This window comes from Leptinotarsa decemlineata, unplaced genomic scaffold (genome assembly GCF_025532065.1).
Source record: "Leptinotarsa decemlineata unplaced genomic scaffold, Ldec_3_MD MMD2_tig00002159_RagTag_RagTag, whole genome shotgun sequence".
NCBI lineage: Eukaryota > Metazoa > Arthropoda > Insecta > Coleoptera > Chrysomelidae > Leptinotarsa > Leptinotarsa decemlineata.
Window position 1 is genome coordinate 9,142,590 of NW_027412574.1, and position 5,478 is coordinate 9,148,067.

The window sequence follows — 5,478 nt, forward strand, 5'->3', positions numbered from 1 at the left end:
GTAGAACCTAACTACTATCGATTAGATTACTGAACCAGTGGACTAATTGCTAATAATTGCTAATAATCCTCTCGGTAGGACGATTATGGCGACCGTCAAACGCTATATCCGTCCATGGTGATTAGCCAAAACAGACCGATAAAATGACGAGTAATTTGACACGTGTTATCCAACAAAATGGCCGTTATCAATTGTCAAAGTTCGGAAGCCCCTGTTGGAAGACCTTATAGAGTATAAAGTATAAAATAACTACAACTATTCTTCAATCATTATTTCTTATTTCGTCCGAAGCAGAAATTTTGAATTTTGTATACAGTATTTATGTATACACTGTATGTATTCATACAATCATTTGTACATTATATACTGATTTATTTTTGAGCGGGTTGGCTTTCCTTGTTTATCTTCCACTGCCTGAACTACTGTGCATGCTGTTTTCGACGAGTGCATTAGCTTGGGGTGTGGGGGTTGAGCAAACCGGCCGGATGCCTGCTTTCACGTAGCCCCGCTGGATACGGGAATGACAGAATCACTTATGGTCCTGTTATTCCCTAACTGAATGGCATCCCAACGATGACTTGATCCTGAGGTGTGTGTCCGTGCCGAGAGAATGAATGACACTGAGCCTATCAGCTGTCTCTACGGAATCTTCGAGATACCGGGCGCCCTCTCGTCGTAGCATCGCCTTGTCACGGTTATGCGGGGCTCTGCCGTGATTGACCTTCTTTCCCTAGCTACTCGTGGGACCTTTATGGACAGAGTGAACTTAAAAATTCTTTCTGAAGCTGAGTCTATAGAGGAGATGGATGTCGAGCTCACGACTCCAACTGACCTCCCTGTAAATTTAAATCATAAGCGAGTCTACAGAGGAGATGGATGTCGAGTTTACGACTCCAACTGATCTTCCTGTAGAATTTAATCCAGTAGCGAGTCTACAGAGGAGATGGATGTCGAGTTTACGACTCCAACTGACCTCCCTGTAAATTTAGTTCTGGAGCGAGTCTACAGAGCAGATGGATGTCGAGTTTACGACTCCAACTGACCTCCCTGTAAATTTAATTCAGGAGCGAGTCTACAGAGGAGATGGATATCAAGTTTACGACTCCAACGGACCTTACTGTAAATTTAGTTCAGGAGCGAGTCTACAGAGGAGATGGATGTCGAGTTTACGACTCCAATTGACCTCCCTGTAAATTTAGTTCAGGAGCGAAAGCTGCGGCATACGGAGAATCTGTCTCAGGTGGGGGAACTGTGCCCCATGAGGTTGTCGTGGAAATCTTGCAACTTGACTATCCGACTACCTCATTAACAGAGCATATACTTTGTGCCTGCCCCGCTGGGGACCGAATCAGGTCTTTAGAGTTCGGCAGAGCCGTACTCTTACCATCTGACCTGAAAAACCCTCACTATACAAACTAATCGGCTTCGTTAAGAAGCTGGGTTTGTTTGGCCGAGTGAGAATAGGTGTGAGCTAGAATAAATCCTTGCGGGTTGCGGTGGAGGGTCGAATAGACCCACTAACTTTGGACCTAACCTAACCTATATACTGATTTCCAGCTTCTAAATATTTTAATATTTATATCTCTCTTTCTATTGAAACGTCGATTGGAGGTTCGCGTTATGAAATATATCACTTTATTTTTCGAGGATTTATTTCTCATTTCAGTGGTGTTTTCTTTTTTTTTCCATTATTTCATTACACGAATTGAGTTCTGAAATTTGCACGTCGTTATCGAACATAATTACGAGTAAAAACATAGGCTATCACGTCCATAATACTATTAAAGAGAATAAGATTCGGCTAATAGTGGTCGAATGGAATCGGAAGGAATAAACGTTCCGTTTGATGTTGTGGCAGACATCATCATCATGGGGGCGAAGCTGATTAACAGAAAAACATATTTTAAACAGATTTTTTGAACAGATCGTTCGTTACTGAGACTTCAGGATATAACTTTCGTTACTGATGATGCCTGTCGCAATGACAGACGAAACTTTCGTAACTCAGGTTCCACTCGACCACGACTCAATATCAACGAGTGTATACAGTTATTTAGCATTCGGAAATAGAAAAATTATTCGGTATATTTGTGATTCTCTCACACGTACAAAAATAAACTGACATAGATTGTGAACACGCAAAATTTTCATGATAATGATTAATTGAAACTGAGGACAATGTATCATGTTCCACGGTTTTCAAGTTTCCTGTAAATAAATATAAAAGTGGTAGCAAAAAAAAACTGAAAGTAGAAGCGCTTCGTAACATCTTGTGTTCGGAACGGTCAACCGCATGTCAATTTAACTGATTGGTGGTTTATATGCGAAACCTGTAACACTCCATGGGAATCGATTAAATATTTTGCGTCCGGCTGTCCATGAGTTATTAGCGAGTAACACCGTAAATCTGCTCATCTCACACTGAAATTTCTATACATTACCAACTTTCATTTTATTTTCTTGATAGTTAGTGACACAATTTATTGACACGGTAACATATCGGAAGATATTCCGCGAAAATATAAAACAGTCGAGATTCCAATTCCCTAGGCATGTTACTCGGACTGGATGATGAATACAACATGACGACCGAAACGATGTACGCAGATGTAGGGGACGAGTGATACACGTAGGCTGGGTGCGTGGAGATATTTGCCGACACCAGTGACGTAGAAGATTTTTTTAATTTTCCCCCTAGCAAAGTGGTTTGACCAGTTGCCAGTTGGCCTTTTTTGTTCTCGTTCAAAATTCAACCTTAATAACATAAAATCATTATGAAGTACCTATACCATAGGCAAAATATATAAATTCAACTTTTAGGTCATGAGGCTGGAAACACTATTTATTTCTACAGGCCGTTTCATGATATTGCTATATTCTAAACCGTATCAGAAACGAAGACGAATAAATGGGAAAGATGGTAACTGTCATCGGGAACAATACAATGGTTGAAGAAAATTTACGGTGACTCTCGCTCTTGTCGAATTATACGGGGAAAACCAAAAAACCTGTTTTTCGTTTTTTTCGAATGAAACTGTTATTTCGGAACATATCAAAAAATGGAAAAGAAATGTAATAATAAATATTCGATAAAACTTTCCGTGTCAATATGACCACCATCAACTTTTTTTTTTTAAATACGGACCTTTCTTTATTATTAGAGATATTGATGAAGCGATGAATTCACAATCTAAGAGTATATCACGTTTGATATTTTTATAGCGTTTCATAACCACCATCAATAATGACAACAATCAAGCAGAAAAACAATCATAGCTACATCACAATCTACATTGAATGCTCGAATTGACGACCTCTTTGTTGAATGCACATGAGTTGTCAGTCCAGATAATTTCTGTGGCAATTTTCTAGCATAATAGGTGTAATAAATACTAATACATGCATCTCCTATTTATTGCTTGACATGGTCGATATCTGTATTGGTGTTGAAAAAACTTTATGTTTCATGTATCCCCAGACAAAAAATCAGAAGGAACTCGGGATCGAGCTGACCAGTTACTTGGTGCATTGTTTCCAATCCATTTTCTTGGGAATATTGCATCTAAATGTTTCCTTACTATTGCTGCATTATTGGGCGGAGCTCCGTCCTGTTGGAAATATTGTATTTCATGGCGGATATTCAGTGGCAATTCATCTAAGTAGCCATCGAACGTACATTTCACCATTCAAATGATCGTCGTAAAAGAAACGGCCATGGATATTTGTTTCCACAATTTCCAACCAAACATTTATTCCGAACCTTTCTTGGAAATTGGTTTCCCTAGGTAAATGTTCATTATTTCACCTATAAAAATATTTCTGTTGGATCATATTATCTTTTTACAAATATTTCCAAATTCTCTATTTCTACGTCTTAACCAATTCGCAAATAGTACTCTCCTTCCGTAATCCCTTTCAATGAGGTGATGAACTTTGCGTATCCTGTAGCATTTATATTTGTTCTTTTTCAAAACAGTTCTGGTGGATTCTACAGAAATCTCCATTTCGTGGGCAACTTCTCGTAAAGAACAATTTTGATTAGGATAATTTCTGTAACTGGCCAATCCTTAATTACAAAAAAAAATATTTTCACTTTGTAAATTTGTATGTGGTGATGTTAGCTTACCCATAACATCTATTTGATTCCTCACACTTCTAGTAACCACATATTTTCTTGTTTGTTTGAAGGTGATTGACAATGTTTCATGATGAATTTCACTAGTTCGGACTTCCATTGTCTACTATATAAAATCCCTGAAACAAGTAAAATGGAAGAATTAAAAATGAATAGCTGAAAATAACAAATATATTAAGCAAAATTGAACCTGAAATGAAATAATAGTGAAATAAAATACAAGTAAAAATAGAACAATTGAATGAATGAAAAAAAATAAAGAAATGAAAAAAGAAAATAAAAATGAAAAGTGGAGAGATTCCAAGGCACGTTAGTTCACGACGTTTCGATTGTTAGTATCTACAATCATCTTCGGTGATGACTAGACTGATTCCTCCGAGAGATGACTATTTATGAGTCGTTCGAGTACTTTCACTTATCCCCGCATAGAAATACGCATATGTTGCGTATTTCTACGCTGGCTTGGCTGAATACGTTGTTGGACAACATGTATGCGGCTTCCTTGAATTTTCTCCTAAACCAATGTTCCTCTCTGTGCAAGATCTCAGCTTGGGACCACTCGATGTTGTGTTGATGGGTCCAAACATGGCCTGCTATTCCTGATTTGCTGGTGTCCCTCGCTGTGTGTGTTCCTTGTGCTCGGCAATGCGAACATTCAATAGCCTCTTAGTTTCACCAATAAAGGATTTTCCGCACTCACAGGGTATCCGGTAAATGCAATTCTTGGAATCGCAGTCCGCGTTTGGTGGCCTGGTTTTCGTGAGGTTGCTACGAATAGTATTACCGGATCTGAATCTCCGATAATCTTCTGATGTAGGGAAGTGCAACAAGCACTGGTTGTGACGGCTTCTCTTCCTTGCGAGGCTCCTGCTGTCTTTTAGCCGAAGTCTTTTCTACCATCGCTTTGGAGTAGTCATTCCGTTGAAGATAATTTTTGATGTCTAGTTCCTTCTGGAGACCTTCCGTCACACTATCTTGTTTTTTCTTTTCTGCCAAATGCACCATAGTCCCTCAAATTCCTTTCTAATCGTCTAAACATTTGGATGTTTGGAATACGACGATTCGGATATAGCTCAACATACATATTCCTTGCCAAAAAAGGATTTCTATTTAATTTTACATAACTAAATAGCATATCAGTCCTTTCAGCATTTGAATACATCTATGATATGTTGATAAACGTCTGACATTTCTCAACATATATCAACAACGCATATATTTTTTCTGCCATAGAAACCAAGCAAAGCCTACGCGTTCAAGATGGTGAATGAATTGAGATGTTATCTGATCATACCAAATTATGCAACAATCGAATTTTAACCAAAAACTGATATTTTCGTTTC

General features: G+C 38.4%; 1 long non-coding RNA gene across 1 annotated transcript; it reads right to left on the reverse strand.

Annotated features, from left to right (window-relative positions):
* Positions 1 to 3,244: 3,244 nt before the first annotated feature.
* LOC141482954 (uncharacterized) lies at positions 3,245 to 4,674 on the reverse strand. The gene is made up of 3 exons (XR_012465819.1): positions 4,127 to 4,674; positions 3,677 to 4,066; positions 3,245 to 3,608 (listed from the first exon to the last, which is right to left on the reverse strand). It is a non-coding gene; the product is annotated as an uncharacterized lncRNA (long non-coding RNA).
* Between the last annotated feature and the right edge of the window lie 804 nt (positions 4,675 to 5,478).